Source organism: Balaenoptera musculus, chromosome 2, assembly GCF_009873245.2.
Source record: "Balaenoptera musculus isolate JJ_BM4_2016_0621 chromosome 2, mBalMus1.pri.v3, whole genome shotgun sequence".
NCBI lineage: Eukaryota > Metazoa > Chordata > Mammalia > Artiodactyla > Balaenopteridae > Balaenoptera > Balaenoptera musculus.
In genome coordinates, this window is record NC_045786.1 from 20,490,305 (window position 1) to 20,507,055 (window position 16,751).

A 16,751-nucleotide genomic window follows, 5' to 3' on the forward strand; every position below is an offset into this window, starting at 1 on the left:
TGCGGCGAGAGGGGGCTACTCTTCATTGTGGTGTGCAGGTTTCTCATTGCAGTGACTTCTCTTGTTGCGGAGCACGGGCTCTAGGCACGTGGGCTTCAGTAGTTGTGGCACTCGGGCTCAGTAGTTGTGGCTTGCGGGCTCCAGACGCGCAGGCTCAGTAGTTGTGGCGCACCGGCTTAGTTGCTCCGCGGCATGTGGGATCTTCCTGGACTAGGGCTCGAACCCGTGTCCCCTGCACTGGCAGGCGGATTCTTAACTACTGCGCCACCAGGGAAGCCCTCCACTTTTCAAAAGGACTTTTTTTTCAGTTGTAGGTACTATGGGCCTTCCATTATATCCACACAATAATTGTCATGACCGCATAATATACTGCAGGACTCCTCTTGTACTTCTTGCTGAAGAGTAAAAAATGAACAACTAACATGTAACAAAACTTGGGAAGAACATTAACAGGCAAAGGATACCTGTTTTGAGTCTTTGCCTGGATACCAACAGAGATTAGCTTATTATGATAAAGGATTAGTAGCCCAAAGTTATCCCAGAGGAGGAAAAGATTGACCATCTTGCTCTGAGTTCAGTCATTCCTTTATTCAGTCAGCCTGTCAATCATTTACTGAGTGTTCACCGTGAACTTTGTTTTGGAGCTCTGAACGGGCAGGTAAGTGACATGGTCAGATTTAAATTATAGGCAAATCATGCTGTTAACAGTGTGAGGCATAGCTGTGTGGGAAGGAGTGAAGAATGGATGGAAGATAAAGAAGAGATTTGTATTAATCCAAACACAAAGTGATGAGAGATTGAATCAAAACAGTGGTGGTGGGAATAGATGAGGAGGAAATAGATTCAGCAGTTGTCTGAAGATGGAATCTACACTTGTTGACTTGTTGGAAATGGGGACAGATGAGAGGGAGCAGTAAGGAGGATGCCCAGGTGGTTGGCTTGGACAATTAGGTGGATGGTGGTGCCATTTATTGAATATGAACACAAAGGAAGAATGGTGTGTGTGTATGTGTCTGTGTGTTTGTGTGTGTGCATGTATGTGTGTGATTAAGTTAGTAGTAGAGGGGTTGCTGGGAGGGATATGATGGGTTAGTTATGTGGGTCTGGCGGTCAGCAGAAAGTTTCATTTATTTAATAAATTACTGTGTGCCTGGGCTCCAGCTACAAGTGTGGCAATTGGATCATTGCCATACAGGTAGTAGTTAAAACCACGGTGTGGATGAGATCGCGTTAGACTGTGAGTGGAATAAGAAGAGCCCCTTCTCTCCTGTATCATCAGTCCCTCTCCTGCTCCTGGATGCTTTTATCAGCAGTGAAACATGCTCTTAGGCTTCCCACCTTGGAAAATCCTCTCTGGACCCCTCCTCCCTTCGGACCTGGCTTCGCCCCTCTCCTGAGCTGACTCTTGCTAAGGCATCCGGGTTTTCCATGTTGCCACATCTAAGGAACACTCCAGTTTTCTGGCCTCGCAATATTAGGATGTTCCCATAGGTCCTCACTGCTCCTCTGGCTGCTCTGAATGGAGGACAATGACTCTTTGTCTTACTCAGGGTCACCTGCCACGTGCCCTATCTGGGCATTGAAGTAACACTGTTTATGCCTCTTTGTCTCACAGTGTCCCCTGGGAAAATATCCCTTTCAGTCCTTGCTTGCAGCCTCTCTTGCCATTAAGCTCAGCCCTAATCTGGGGGTCTGGGCTGTAGGTTAGACCTTGACTGTCCTCTTCCTCCAGCTTCTCCATGCCCCCCATCTTCTCCCCATAGAGCCGACCCCAAACTGCCTTAGACACTGTTCCTTCAGTGAAAATTCCCATGCAAATAGGTGTAACATATCCGGATGTTTATTTCACAAAATGCAGAGTTTTAGAGGGGAAAGGATTTTGAAAGTAATACAAGCTCGCTGTAGAAATTATTCAGGAAATGTAAAAATGTATAAACACAAGAAAATTTCCAGTAATTATTACCCAGAAATTACCACTCAACGTTTTCAACAATTTCCTTCCCACTTTGGTCTATGTGTCTCACACATTTTATTCAAAAATAAATTAGTCCAGTGGTTAAGACTCCACACTTCCAATGCAGGGGGCGTGGGTTTGATCCCTGGTTGGGGAACTAAGATCCCACATGCCGTGCGGTGCGGCCAAAAAAAAAAAGTATACTATATATGTAGTTTAAAAAAGTCAGTGAAAGGTATATTTCCATTGTTAATAAATATAGATGGACATAATTTTTTTTAATTTATTTTATTGAAGTATGGTTGATTTACAATATTGTATTAATTTCTGGTATACAGCAAAGTGACTCAGTTATACATATATATTCTTTTTCATATTCTTTTCCATTATGGTTTATTACTGGATATTGAATATAGTTCTCTGTACTATACAGTAGGAACTTATTGTTTATCCATTCTGTATATAATAGTTTGCATCTGCTAATCCCAAACTCCCAATCCATCCCTCCCCCACTCCCCCTCGCCCCTGGCAACCACAAGTCTGTAGATGGACATAGTTTTTAATGGAATTGCATTCCGTTAGATGGGTTGCTCTATTTTAACCAATTCTTTATTGGCATGGAGGTGGTTTCCAATTTTTTTTATATTGTAAACAAGGCTGTGATAAACGACCTCCTTATACATAGATCTCTGTGGGCCCTTTTTGTATGTGAGTTATTTCCTTAAAAAATATGCCTAGACCGAGACAGTGAGAGGCCCGCGCACCGCGATGAAGAGTGGCCCCCGCTTGCCGCAACTAGAGAAAGCCCTTGCACAGAAACGAAGACCCAACACAGTCAAAAATAATAAATAAATAAATATTTTTTAAAAAGAGATTTAATACTTTAAAAAAATGCCTAGAAAGTAAATTACTGGACCACTGTATTTACATTATAAAATCTAATACATATTGCCACAGTGCCCTTTAGTTAAATCCTACCAGTTTACATTCCTGCCAACCCATATCACCAGATTCTCAACATATTCTGGGTGTTTTAAAATCTTTGCCAATATGATAGATGAATAATTACATTCTACTGGCCTCAATTTAGGTTTGATTACTTGTGAAGCAGAACAGGCGGTTATTCATCATCTGTGTTTCTATTTCTCATGAACTTCCTTGCCATGGACCTTGGTGGTTGCCCAGTTTTCTACTGGCACATTTGTATCGACTCGTACTACAAGACAGGATAACAGCAATGATTACCGTCATTATTTAGAGTAAAATTGACCACTGAATCTGATTAACACATTAATATAAGTTCTGTGAGGGCAGGAACCATGTGTGTCTTGTTCATTTTTGATACTATGATGTACAGTACTTGTACAGTACTTGTCACATCTAGGTGCTTAATAAGTATGGGTTGAATTAGTAAACTCCCCTTTTTTTCATTGCTTTTTTAAAAATAGACTTTATCTTTTAGAGCAGTTTTAAGTTCACAGCAAAATTGAATGGAGGGTGCAGAGATTTCCCATATGCCTCCTGCTCCTCCTACCCAGACACACTGCCTCTCCCAAGATCAACATCCCTCACCGGATGGTACATTTGTTACAATTGATGAACCTACATGGACACGGCATCCTCACTAAGAGTCCATACTTTACATTAAGGTTCACTCCTGGTGTTGTATATTCTGTGGGTTTGAACAAATGTATAATGTCACGTATCCATTATTAAAGTATCATACAGCATTTTCACTGCCCTAAAAATCCTCTGTGCTCCAGCTATTCATCCCTCCCTACTCCTAGCTGCTGGCAACCACTGATCATTTTACTGTTGCCATAGTTTTGCCTTTTCCAGAATGTCTTAGAGTTGGAATCATACAGTACGTGGTCTTTCAATGTTTTATATACATTCTCCTTTAAATGTAAACTTGACTTCTAATAGCAAACTTAAGCTGGGCAGTTTCACTTCTGGACCAAGGCAAGCTACATTTTCTGGGTTGGAAAGAGAATTGTTTTAATTTCACATGCATCCTTCCCAGCTCAGGTAACATAGGGAAGAAAGGAGTGACACATACTAAAGGATGGGGAGTGGGCAGGTAAGGGACGTTGGTAGCTGTTGTTCTCAAGTCCTACCCCTTTGTAAGTGCTCAATAAGTGTTGTTGAAAAAAGGGAGGAAGGGTGGGAGAGAGAAAAGAAGGAAACTTCCAAGTACATTATGGGTAATTTAACTTAATTATCCAGTCTCTGCTTTGGTTTTAACATGACAATATTTAGGTTTACAAGGCGGTGAAGCAAAAGTGACCTATTTTTTGAGTGAGTCTGTTGGGCTTGAGGTATAGAAGACCTTTAGACGTAGCTCCTGTCCTTTCACACATTTAGGGCTAAAGAGTGACCTCTCTGTAGTGAAGTATTAACCAGACTCAGAAGACTCACAATAGGAATGGATTAACTTGGCAAGGGACATGGAGATTTTGAGAACATTGTTGGTCTCTGAGCTACCCCCGGTCAGGTGTGTTAACTATGATTTGAATGCTTTCTTACCTTGCTTTCCACTGGCTGTGAGTGATTCAGTGGCTGTAACTCTCTTCTGGCCCAGAAGAGAGCTTAACCAATGTTTTTCAAAGGCAGATGAGACATTAGAATCTGATGACAGAATTTAACCAATGCTTTTCAAAGGCAGATGAGACATTAGAATCTGATGACATGATGATATCACGTATAAATTCTCCATTGGCTTATGACCGCCACAAGGGTGATGCTCTGTTTTTTTTACCATTGAATCACCAGCTCTTGGCATCACAGTGCCCAGCACACATTAGGGACTCAACAAATATTTGTTGATTGAATGAGTGAATGAATGATTTTCCATAAATGAATAGCTTATCAAATACCAAGTCCTAGCATTAAGATGAATTTTTCTAAATTCTTTCTTTTTTTCTATTTTTTGGCCATGCTGGGCAGCATGCGGGATCTTAGTTCCCTGACCAGGGATCCAACCTGTGCCCCTGCAGTGGAAGTGAGGAGTCCTAACCACTGGACTGCCAGGGAATTCCCTTTAAAATTTTTTTTTAATTTTTAATTTTTTAAAGATTAATTCTTTCATCTCTATACAGTTTTAGTTAGAGAAACTTTTTTTTTGGAGAATAGGTCTCCTTCCCCCCCGCCCCCCATTTTTGCTGCTTAATGAATTAAGTCTAAACTCCTTAGGCAGGCATTTGAAGTCCTCCATAATGATATGCTCTCAAGTTGTGCCCCTAGGATTACTAATTTTCACCTAACACCAGTGGTCCAGCTAAAATGGATGATTATTCTTTATTTTTAAAAATGGACCTCCAAACTCTTCTGCTATTAGATTCCCTCTGACCAGGTCAAATCCCATCTCCTCTGTTATGACGCCTGTAAGATTACCTGGTGAACGTTGTGATGACCCCCCCATAGCCATTCCTCTTTTCTTTCTCACTGGCCCAATTTTCCATGTGAGAACCATACCTTCCCCATGTGGGAAGAAGCCTAACTCCATATATATATATATTTCTCCTATAGATATCTGTACAATCTGTACAATATCTGTACAATGACTTGTCTATAGTCATGACTAAACAAACCCATTTATTAAAGAAACAAATGAGTCTCTTAAGGCTGAGTAAATTTCAGTGGTTATAGAGTTAATTTTGGTCAAAGGATTTACCTTATTTCTATGAAAAATTTATAGTGTGGTTTAAAATTCTTTTATAAATATAAAAACTCAAACATAAAACTCGTAGAAGAAAACATAAGGGTAAATATCCATGACCTTGGATTAGGCAATAGGACACTAAAAGCAGAACAGTAAGAGAAAAAAATAGATAAATTGGACTTCATCAAAACTGAATACTTTTGTCCATCAAAGGATATTATCAATTAAGTGAAAAGGCAACCTACAGAATGGGAGAAAGTATTTGCAAATCATATATCTGAGAAGGGTCAGAATACATAAAGAACTCTTACAATTCCAAGATAAAAAGACAAACAACCCAAGTTTTTAAATGGGCAAAGGGATTGAGTAAGCTTTTCTCCAAAGAAGACTTACAAATGGCCAACGAGCACATGAAGAGATGCTCAGAATCATTAGTCGTTAGGGAAATGCAAATCAAAACCACGAGACACCACTTCATACTCACCAGGATGGCTATAATCACAAAAGTAGAAAACAAGTGTTGGCAGGGATATGGAGAAATTGGAATCCCTGTGTATTGCTGTGGGAGTATAAAATGGTGCAGCCGCTATGGAAGACTGTTTGGCAGTTCCTCAAAAAGTTAAACCAGATCAACCATACGACCCAGCTATTCCACTCCTAAGTATATATCTAAAATAATGGAAAAGTAGGTACTGAAACAAATACATGTAACACATGTTTATAGCAGCACTATGTACAAGTCAAAAAGTAGAGACCAACCAAATGTCTATCAATGGATGAATGGGTAAACAAATTGTGGTATATCCCCACAGTGGAATGTTATTCAGCCATAAAAAGGAATGAAGTAGTGACACATGCTATAACATGTATGAACCTCATACTAAGTGAAAGAAGACAGAGACAAAGCTCATGTATTGTATGATTCCATTCCATTTATATGAAATATCTGGTGTAAATCCATAGGGACAGAAAGCAGATTAGTGGTTGCTGGGGGTTGGGAAGACAACAAATGGAGAGTAACGGCTTAATGGGTACTGAGTTTCTTTTTGGGGTGATGGAAACGTTTTGGAGCTACGTAGAGGTGGTGATTGTACAACATTGTTAATGCACTAAATGTTACTAAATTGTTCACTTTAAAATGGTTAATTTTATGTTATGTGAATTTCATCTCAACCACATCCAAAAATCTTGTATGAGTGAGTCAGTAGGAGCAAAACATACTGACATGCATTTAATACTCAGCTATGAAGTAGTTTTCAAAATTGAATAAATAAATACCTGGATTCTCAGCTAAACTTTCAGTATTGATATGGCAGAAGGCAGTGTTACCCAAAGTGTGGGTTGTGTTCTATTGATGGCAGGTAAGACAGACAAGGCTTTAAATAACATTGCCTTGCGTAGTGAGAAATTTAATTTCTTTACTGAGATTTCAGTCACCTTTTAGTCCATGTGAATATATCAGTGACAGTCTCAATTTGGTGCTAGGATGTTTGCTGTTAGTACATTTAATGTCTCTAGTACATGCTAATCTCCCTTTACAACAAAGAGAGAGCAGGCTTCAGGCTCAGAGCCCTCTGGGCAGTGTTATTCTAGCGTTTTTTTTTTTTTTTTTTTAATTTTATTTTTATTTATTTATTTATGGCTGTGTTGGGTCTTCGTTTCTGTGCGAGGGCTTCCTCCAATTGTGGCAAGCGGGGGCCACTCTTCATCGCGGTGCGCGGGCCTCTCACTATCGCGGCCTCTCTTGTTGCGGAGCACAGGCTCCAGACGCGCAGGCTCAGTAATTGTGGCTCACGGGCCGAGTTGCTCCGCGGCATGTGGGATCTTCCCAGACCAGGGCTCGAACCCGTGTCCCCTGCATTGGCAGGCAGATTCTCAACCACTGCGCCACCAGGGAAGCCCTCTAGCGGTTTTAATATCATTGTTTTCAGTGTGTTCTTTTTTACTTTTATCTTCTGTTTATGTCATGTGACATCTGTTTTCTACTTTAGTGATTGCATTCTACTTTACATAGTGATGCAAAATTTCCTCTTTACATTGATCTAAGTAGAAATGTGAGTCAATAATAATATAAATGGTATGAAGATTTAAGGGATAAAGTAGAACCCAGATGATTAAATAGGACACACCAGCATAAAGACACATTCTCTAGATTTCGAATATAAGGACCCGAGTCTCTCTCTACCCGTGCAACTCCAGACACATCACTTAGCCCCTTGTGCTACTGTGCCTGCCTACCTCACAGAGCTTTTATGGCAAGTGCTTTACAAACGTAAATTATTGTTATTAAATTACTGTTTATGTTGGGTATTGCCTGATCTAAGGGCTGCATTTCCCAGAGTCCTTTGCCAGCAAGTTCTGATAAGGTTTAGGTTCTGCCCGTGAGATGCACTCGAGATTTGAACAGCATAAGGATCATGCCATTCTTCCTCCAGGAGCAGCTGACACGAGGGTTTGACAGACATAAATTTTTGCAGTGAAGCTAGGCACCAAAGAGTGCCCCTGACGGTCACCAGCTTCTAAGCCGCAGGGCAGCTGTGACATTGGCCATGATTTCCTGTCATTTCCTGCAATTTCTGATCTCTGGGTGCAGCAGCTTCCTGACATTGGGTCCATAGCTGATGTGGAATAACCTGAAAGTTAGTGGAGGGTCATTCTCAACCTTCACCCATCCACTCCTTCCAAAGCCTTTGTACACATCTGATTTCATGGGTTAAATATTCAATATCTTTCTGCTGGTAATACCTGGAGTAGTTTCTTTTTCCCTCACTGAATCCTAACTGAGATATTATTTATTTCATTGAATTTATGAAAAGCTTACGTTTAATAATAATACAATGAGTGAACATTTTTTGAGTGTTTACTACTAGTCATTGGGCTAAGCATTCTGCATGCATAATCTCACTTAGTCCTCTAAGCCAACCCTATGAGGTAGTTTCTATTGCTGTCCTCATTCTGCAGGGGAGGAAACTGAGGCAGAGGGCTGCACACTAACCCAGGTCTCAGAGGTGGCCAGTGGTGGAGTTGGGGTTTGAACTCAGGCTGTCTGAATCCAGAGATTCCTCAATGACTCCGCGGTAGACTGCCCTTCCCCCTGCAAAAAAAGTTTACTTTAGGTCGTCAATAAAGTCAACTTCAGGTCTGAAACAAGAAGTTTCAGTTTCAAGGGTGACACAGCACATATACTGCATGTTACTTGAGGGGGGCAGCCTAAGCGGGATCTGGGACAGGACCTTGTAATCAAACACACTAACTGTTCTGCGATGAAGTGAGTGTTCATATTACATAAGGTAAAGGCCATCATAAATAGCCAAAGGAAAGTGCAGTTGCTACCCAACGAGTTTAGATGGCAAATTATTTAGGAAAAAAAACTTTTGGTTTTCAGAGCTTTGTGGATTCCAAAATTACAGATTAGGAATTACAGACCTGAATTTTTTTTTTTTTTTTGCTGCCCCACGCGGCTTGTGGGATCTTAGTTCCCTGACCAGGGATTGAACCCGGGCCCTCAGCAGTGAAAGCATGGAGTCCTAACCACTGGACTGCCAGAGAATTCCCCTGGACCTGCATTTTAAATAAAATATTAGCAAATAGAAAAGATAAACTGAGCAGATAAAAAAATTTTTTTTCCATCCCTTGTTTTATTTTAATTGAGTCTTTGGTCTGGCTCCTTGTGACCACTCCTTCTTTCCTTTTTTAGCCAAAGCATGTGGGCAAAGACTATTTCATATCTATTTAAGTCAAATGTAATTGTGAATATATTTACTTTGCAGACACCAAAAGGTTAAGGTCACTGTGTTCTTTCACAGCACCCAGCAACATCACCCCACTTCAAAGGAAAGAACCAGACAAAATCGGCAACTTAGTAGTGAAAAGCATGCTCGGAATACGTTAGGATCTCTTACAGCTCACCTCATTCTTCTACAACTGGACCTTCTAATACAGCATTTCTGTTAATCTTGATAAAGCTATTTACTTATTAAGGTTTTAGCTAAAATATATCTAAGTATAGCTTTAACATTTTATTTTTAATCAATTTATTCCAGTTATCTGTAAGTGGGTAAAAAACCACCCTAAACTCAATGGCTTAAAATAATTTATTATTGCTCTCCTGGTTCTGTGGGTTCTGTGGATTGACTGAGATGTCCTCATTTGGGGTTTCTCATGGGGTTGCACAGTTGGGGCTCAAGACGTCTTGAAGGCTTGACTGTGCTGGATGTCCAAGATGGGGCACCCACATGGCTAGCAGTCGATGCTGGGGGCTCAGCCAGAGTTGTCATTCAGACCACCTATGTGTGGCCTCTCTGTGTGGCTTGGGCTTCTTTCAGCATGATGGCTGAGCTGGGAGGGAGCCCATCAAAGACAAGTATTCCAGAGACCCAGGTGGAAGCAGTAAGACTTCTTATGATCTAGCCTTAGAAATCACTTAACATCACTTCCACCTGATTATTTTTGTCAACAGTGAGTCACAGGTCCAGCCCAGATTCAAGAGGAGGAGAGCATAAAAGGATGTGGATAGTGGAGGCACGGTTCATTGGGGGGTCATCTTTGAAATCCAGCTCTCAGACAATGTATATAGATTTATGTGTACAGAGTTTAAAAGTAAATTCAAAAATCACATACACAGAGGCAAAAGTTTTATCGCCCTTCAACGGAGACAAAAATGCCTTGAAATTGTACTTCAATTTTTTTCCATATCTTAGAATACTTTTTAACACAACTCGGCTTGATGAGACAAATAAAAAACAAATAAATGGCATGAATGATATCTAAAAGGTGGTCAAACAGAGAGTTGAAGTATGGAAACTCTAAGTTGAGCAGACAGAAGAAATTCTCTAAAGCTATAAAAACGTAAGGAGATGCTTTTCAAATGCTATGACATCAGTATAGGTCTCTGGCAAACCATGACAACCATTCTGGTGTGTAATCAGGAGCAGGTTGGCTTGTGAACCAAAGAGCAGAGGAGATAATGAGAGGCAGCCTTTGTAGTTGAAAACAAATCATTCCTACATTTTTTCCCCTTTGAGTCACGGACCCTTTGGAGCACATGGAAAAGTTAGGAAATATTTTGCCCAGAAAATAAATGTATTTTTAAAAATTGAAGTAGAGGTGATGTACAATATTATATAGGAAAAATGTATATTTGTATACCTTTGTTCCTTCCTTCATTCTTTCCTCCCTCTCTCCCTTCCCCCTTTCCTCCTTCCCTTCCTTCATTCCTTCTACAATTATTTAGAGAAAGCTCATTCTGTATCAGACACTGATCTGGACTAAGGGATAAAGTAGGGAAGAAGACACATCCGTTCCCCAGTCTCACTGCATGTCCATTTTTAAGATAGACAGAAAAAACCCAAGTATACCAGTAAAAAAGCAAGACGACCCCACATAGTTATAAGGAACAAACTGTGTACACAGCATCTTGCATACAATTTTATGGGGTTCACAGTCGTGCCATGGACTCTCCTTCCTTGCTGTGCAATCAATAACTTCTCTTTTAAACCAAAGGATAACTTTTCAGTATGAGCATTGTGGATGTGGTTGTTGATTAGTCGTTGCTTTTTCACTTATACTGGGTACACAGGTGTTGACTGGCCCGAGTTGTTTTCAACAATGAAGCACAATTATACACAGTGTCACTGGAGCTGACCTTCCTAACCAATGGAAGAGCACTGGCTCCTTATGAGATTTCAGAAAGTACTACTGCTGGTGAGCATGACAATGTGCCTGCAAGGCTTTCCACAGCTTTACTAAAAAAAAAAAAAAACTCCCCCCACTAGGGAGCTATCTGCTTACCCTCATTTTAAAAAAATTAAATGGATCCAATAGCCATGGGTTCACATTTCAAATTCTCAATTTACAGGAGACTCTAGGAACGCACCCTTTCATCCATATTCTGAAGATGATAGTGAAGGATGTATGATTTGCTTTGGAGATTTTTTTCCCACTATGTCCTATGTTCTTCTGTTCTCACCACAAATTGTACTGCTGGCCTTAGCTATTATGGCATCCTGAGGATTTAAACATATACTTTTACCTTTGGCAACATTTTAAGTTTTTTTTCATTAGCATAATGCATAACTTTTGCAAAAATGAAATGCAAATATCCACCTATCTTATTCCATCATAATGTGTGAGACATAGTTCTAAACCTTTGTTAGTTTTGAAATATTTTAATTCGTAACATAAACTGTTACTCCATACTTTTTTTTTTTTTTAACTTTTTGGTGCTTTATGGATATCAAGCTTTTACACTTTCTTCAGTTAATATCTGACATTTTATTGAAATGAATATAAAAGTGGAGTGAGCATAATCTAAACATAATTATTTAGGGGGTTGGTAAAATATGCCCTGTGGGTCAAATCCACCTATTTCCATGATAAATTTCTAGTGGAATACAGGCACACTTATTCTTTTACATATTGTCTATGGCTGCTCTCATGTTCATTATCTTTCCCCTTTAAGGAAAACGTTTGCCCATCCCTGATTTAGAGGAAAAATGATTCTATCTTTATTTCCTTGCTAATCATTGACATAAATTCTATATATTTATCATATGCCATAGATAAGTGAATTTGCATGCCTACCACGTGTCAAGCACTATGCTAGGGATATAAAGACAAAACTTTGTGTTTACGGTTTAACAATAGCTCTAAGACGGTTAATTAAAAAAAAATTCTGGGAAGCCCCTAAAGGTATACCTAAGAACAAATACAGGTTTTATACTGAGGTGACACAATTCATTCGTGACACTTTGACTTGGGGAAAATGTGGGCTTTTCTGAACCTTAATCATGCTATTATTGTAGTATAAAATTGAGTCAGTGGTGCTCATAATTAGGTCCAAAGTAAAGTTTTCAAAAAATTACCCATAAAATTTATGGAAAAACATATCTGAAATTTCCACTTCGTTTTGCCAAATAAGCCTGGGGCTGAGGTTGTTCATCCAAAATCCCATTAACTCATTAACTAGTAACTCAGGGTTCTTGTTTATGATGTTTGCGAGGATGTCCCTTGAAGAACATCTCTTGCGTGTCTCTGTGGTCCCCAAGGCGTCCTGAAATGATGAGAGCACAACCACAAACATGGTGATTTAATTCAATAAATGTTTATTGAGGGCCTACCATGTGCAAAGCAATCTCCTGGTCCAGTGGGGGCTATAAGGCTGTATGAGAGGGGGCTCCTGCCTTTCAGAAATTCAAAATTTCCCAAGCTGGGGGATCGCTAATCGGAGCATTCCATAACTTTTGGAGAAGTGTCTGGGTGTTGAAAAAGTTACCAATGTCCTGCTGTCCGGCCAGCTCCTGATCTGTTTTTACCCCAGTTCATTTCATATATCAAGCTATTTATGGCTTTGTTTTGTTTGCTTTTTGTTTTTGTTTTTGGCTGCACCATGCGGGATGCGGGATCTTATAGATAGTTTCCTGACCAGGGATCGAACTCGTGCTTCCTGCAGTGGAAGCGTGGAGTCTTAACCACTGGACCGCCATGGAAGTCCCACTATTTTTGGATCAGGATCATTAAACACGGGTCTTCACAAATCTGGCTTAAATGTATGAAGGAAGACCCGAAGGGAAGTATACATTGTATTTTCTTAAAGAGTGTACAAACGAGATCACAACATTTGTGAGCTAGAAGGAGAAGCCTTAGAGACCATTTGAGACCTAAGCTAATGCACGGTTCTCAAGGTTGCATCCTTTGGAAGAGGCCGTGACCCCGCCTCCTTCCTCCCCTCCTCTCCCATAGTGCACACAGCACCCAGTTTCTTGGTGTCAGTTTTCAGCAGCTGGAAAAGAGAGATAATAGCCGCCATGCAGAGTTGCCAGCTTTAGTAATTCTAGTTCCTGGAATCAAGGACAGGAAGCCTTTTAGTCATTTGCACACCCTAACTTTGCTAGCTTCTAGTGAATAAATCATTTAACTGCCAGCTAATTACAGTATTGGAAAGTTTACATCAGTCATCTTTTTATGGAACCTCTTGATGGACGATTCTGGAGATTAAAACTCTTGACAATTTCCATGATCTAAAAAAGGAAAGCTGACCTAGAGAAATATGGGACAAAAGATCAGCATTTCAGAAGTCTCAAGCAGCAATGGGATCTTACACAGTAGCCTATTTAAAGTGGTGATTTGAACACTTAGATTAAGTTCCTGGAAAAAGACAGAAATGTGACTTTGGTCAGAAGCAGTGCCATTTTATTGAATGAATGATAATTTTGCACTTTCTAAGTACCATGCACTTGCTTCCAGGTAACAACCCTATGAGGCAGGTACTATTGTTATGCCACTTCACACATGAAGAAGCCCCGCTCCCGGTGCTGGCTCTCCAGTGCCGCCGGGGCCCTCCCTCCCTCCCTCGGGGTTCCAGGCGCCGCTTCTGGCCGCGCATCCCGGGGAACGGCGCCCGCACCCGGCAGCCCTGGCAGCGCGCCCCCGCGGCCGGCGGGAACGCGGGAGCGGCGCGCACGTGCCGCCGGGAAGAGGCCGCCCGGGCCGCGCCAAGATGGCGGCGGCCGCGGCCGCAGCGGCGTCGGTTGGCAGCGGCCCGTGAGGCGGGCGGGGCCGGTGGCGCGGAGGCGGGGTCCCGGGCGAGCCGCCCTGGGAGGCGGGGGCCGTTTCCATAGCGGCGGCAGGAGGTGTCGCGCCGGGGAACTTCCTGGTTCCAGGGCTCGGCTTCGCCGGGATCCTCTTGGAAGGGAAACAATGGGGCGGAGGGCACTGCGGTAGCCGCCGCCGCGCCGGGACCTCCTGGGCCACCGGGACTCCCCGCGCTGCCTCCGCCGACGGGACCGTCCGGAGGTAAGTTCTTTTTCTCCTCTCCCCCAGCCAGGGGCCGGCGGCGGTGGGGCTCGGCGCGTTTCCTCCAGGCAGGGACTCGGAGTTGGCCCCGGGGAGCCGGACGCCGCCATTCCCGGCCCCAGGGGAGGTGGACGGAGCAGCGCTCCCCGTCCCCGCCCTCCAGGGGGGCCGGCTCCGGAAACGAGCGCGGCCGCCTTGGCCCCTGCCCCCTGGAACCTGGACGGCAGGGTGCTGCGGGTGTGATTGGCAGGTTGGCGGGCGCCGGGTAGGGGGCGCAGGGGGCGTGCGGGGAGGGTCTGGCGGGGCCGGCGCGGGAGGGGACCTGCCGACCGGTGAACGTGGGCTCTGGAAGGGGCGGGGGTCGGCCAGGTCCGGGGGGAGGGGAGACCCGCTGCCTCCCCCTCCCCCCCGAGCAAGTTTCGGTCCCCTGGAGACGTGTCTCCCTTGCAAGTTTCAGTTGCGTCCTCCAGAGTCCAAGTGGGCAGGACTGAGGCAAACTTCATTCTTTTAAATTATTGCCTTCCTGCCGCGGGACTTCGTTTCGACTAGGCAAGGGGAGGATGGGGTGAATGAGGGCTTTGGAGAGGCTGGAAATCTCTGCGCCTTTGCAGAGTTTGAAAAATAGTTTGGAGCTCACAGCCGGGTGTCGGTGCGGCAGTTGTGATGCGGCAGAATGGTTACTCGCAGGTATTTTAATGCCAAGAAATGTGAAGAGTCTATGAATCCACGGGTGGACATTTCTAGAAATTGAAGATTAAAGTCTGCCCGCCCCCCTCCCCCCCGCCCTTCATTTTAATCCACGGATGCTTTTTAGTCAGTAGATTTCAACCTGAGTTAAATGAGTCCCTTATGGGACTAGGAAAGAGTTTTGAATTGGGGCAATACCCAGTCATTGGAAATAATGTGACACATAGAAAAAAAGTGGGGACACGGTCTTAAATATTTTGTTTGCTGGAAGAAAGTGATTTCAAGCCTATATTCATCCATTTATAAATAGAAGTAAGTCTTTGGGATATTTAATATTTCGTAGCACAGAGAAGTTAGAGAAAACTTTAGATATCACCCTGGCCAACTCCCTCACATGTTGAATCTATGAGAAGTTCTGTTACAGGGAAGGCAGGGTACTTTTTTCTTTTGTGAAGTCATCTTAACAAGAATCAAATTAGCCAGCATCAAATGGACAGTGGTTTATTTGCTTTTATTTCTCACTCTGTCACACCCGAAAATTAAGAAAAACGTTTCTGAGCTTGCTGTTTTTTTTATAGTAAAGTCTGTAAACATAGTCTAGTTTATTACTTAAAGTGGATGTTGACCTATGTTATATTCCACACAGGTAACTGAAATATGTCAAAATATGAGAAAAAAGCTACACTAATAAAGGTATAAATTAATTTAAAAAGGAAAACCAGAGCCTTAATTCCAAGTACAGGTATTCTGAGTTAACAGAAATTCCTTTGCTGATTACCTATTTAAAGAATCACTGAGGTGTCACAAGGGCATTCAAAGAAGCATCATTTCCCAAACATTAAGAACTTGGGCCCTGAGTCTTGCTGTTGGTGCCTACTTACTGTTTTTAGCTAGTCTGTCTGACTCTCTGGCATCCTTGTTTCTGGTGAGAATAGCTCATTACCAGTTATAACATTGTTTTGACATGAAATAGCTCCTCTGGAGGACAGCTGCCATTGGTTAAACAAGCCAGTAAGTAGAAGTGTCGGCTTTGGCACCATCTGTTAATTGGCTGGTCATCCTTGGGAACCAAGACAACTTCCTGGCATGGCAGATCCAAGCTGGACTTCCAGTGCCAGGCAGAGGTTGTGCGTCAGGCTTTGCCTCCATGTTCGCATCTCTCTCAGGTTACTGTTACATTTTGTAGCTAGTGAAGATGGGTGAAAAAGAGGCGAGTAAATTTAAGCTAGTGGCAAGCTGAAATGAAACAAAATTACTTTGATTTGTAAATGCTAGGAATGTTAAGGCAGTTTGAAGCTGGCAAAAAAACTTAGCCACAGTACCAAAACTTTAGGAATTGCTGCTTCAGTTAGAAAGTGGCAAGTGATTACGTTTTCTGGTTTATGTTTGCAATTTCACTTCAACCATCCTTGTTTCGTTTTAGCACAATGGTATTGTTACACCAACAATACTCAGACTATTTATTACCAGAAAGGTATAGTTTGTCCCTTCAGTGTGATTTTTGAAAGGCATATTGCATTGTTAGATATGATTTCCTTATATTTAGTGTCTCATTTTTTTTCTTTAGAAAGTGTCTCAATTTTTACAGTGGAAGTCGATACAAAAATAATATTCATTTGAAAGAAATGTGACTTCTAGCACACTTCCTTATTGTAC

General features: G+C 42.1%; 1 protein-coding gene across 7 annotated transcripts in view; it reads left to right on the forward strand.

Annotated features, from left to right (window-relative positions):
* The first annotated feature begins 14,272 nt into the window (after nt 1-14,272).
* USP6NL (USP6 N-terminal like) overlaps nt 14,273-16,751 on the forward strand; it is a 170,001-nt gene continuing 167,522 nt past the window's right edge. For all 7 annotated transcript variants that reach the window (XR_005018710.1, XR_005018711.1, XR_005018709.1 and 4 more), the window contains exon 1: nt 14,273-14,408. The gene's annotated coding sequence lies outside the window, so the exon portion shown is untranslated. The remainder of the gene's footprint in view (nt 14,409-16,751) is intronic.